Below are 1332 nucleotides of genomic sequence, written 5' to 3'. Positions count from 1 at the left end.
TTCTGTTATAATACTTTGCTTTTTGTCTTCTTAACCCGCTCTTTAAAATCTTCTGTTTATCTCTTTTACTTCAGAATCTCACTCCTACCTCCTTTTCTTGGTTGGTTTCTTAATGCTCTAATATAATTTTCATAGTCTCTTCTAATATCTATTTAGTTTTCCCTTTGTCTTCTGTCTTTTAATGACCCTTTGCTCTCTTGATCAATATTTTCTTGTTGTCATTCCACAACTAATATGGTCTTCAATTATAGGTGTTCAAGGCTTCAAACCTACACTAAAGGTGATTTTTAAGACTCAAGTGGGATATACTCAATGAAATGAGAAAGAAAGAAAATGTATTTGTTGTCTAAACTCAAAATCATCCATGTATTTCCAATAATAAAGTAATTAAGTATTTGTACATCTAAGGAATAACACATAAAAGAAAATATTTTATAGCACTTAATCTCAAACACAATCACAAAATAAAAATTATTACCTATACATGTTTTGTTCCTATTATTAGATGTTATTAAGTTCAAGTTATAGTTACCCCATGTAATGGAAAAAGAATTGCCACATACCTTTCTCTTGGAAGTAATATGTATAAAAGCAGATAAGCAGAACTTTCTCCTACGGAGTGATTTATATGAAAGGTTATATACCATTATACTCATCTGTATATAATCATTAGGGAACTATGGAGGCATAGCCCATAGGGAATTGTTCTGATAATTCAAAAGCCATATTTTATTGTCAGTTGCAATTTACCAGCAGCTCTGAGGGAGAGAAATGAATAATCTCTTTCCATCTCAATTATAGTTTTGGAAACCCATTGTAGGATCAACTGTGAGATAGTTCTATCTTGACAGAAATGAGTTTATATATCCATTGAATTAAATATGACAATATATATTGTCATTATAAAACATCCACTGACCAAAATATATATCCTGAGACTGAAAACTCAGGAACAAATGTAGATTCCTAATTCATAGTCCTGATTCAGATAATATAAGTAGATAAAAAACACTCTTTTAAAACAATATATACACAATGCATTTATGATACAAAGGAATTAAAGTGTCCTCAACCAAGTAAGCTCCAAAATGTAGAAAACATAACGAAATAGTATCAAAATGTATACCAGTGAAAAGAGAGACATCACATGTATACTTAAAAAATAGATTAATATTCTGAATATTAAATTGAGTCTATGAGACAAAGTATGCAGAAGTAATACAATAAAAAATTGAGCAAATTATATAAACAGGCAATTATAAAATAAGAAAACTGAAAGTTAGTAAAAAATGTATTTAAAAATCACAAGTCATACAGGAAATGTAATAAAAG

Source organism: Elephantulus edwardii, unplaced genomic scaffold, assembly GCF_000299155.1.
Source record: "Elephantulus edwardii isolate Elephantulus edwardi_28Jun2011 unplaced genomic scaffold, EleEdw1.0 scaffold00001, whole genome shotgun sequence".
Lineage (NCBI taxonomy): Eukaryota > Metazoa > Chordata > Mammalia > Macroscelidea > Macroscelididae > Elephantulus > Elephantulus edwardii.
This window is presented reverse-complemented; position numbering follows the sequence as displayed.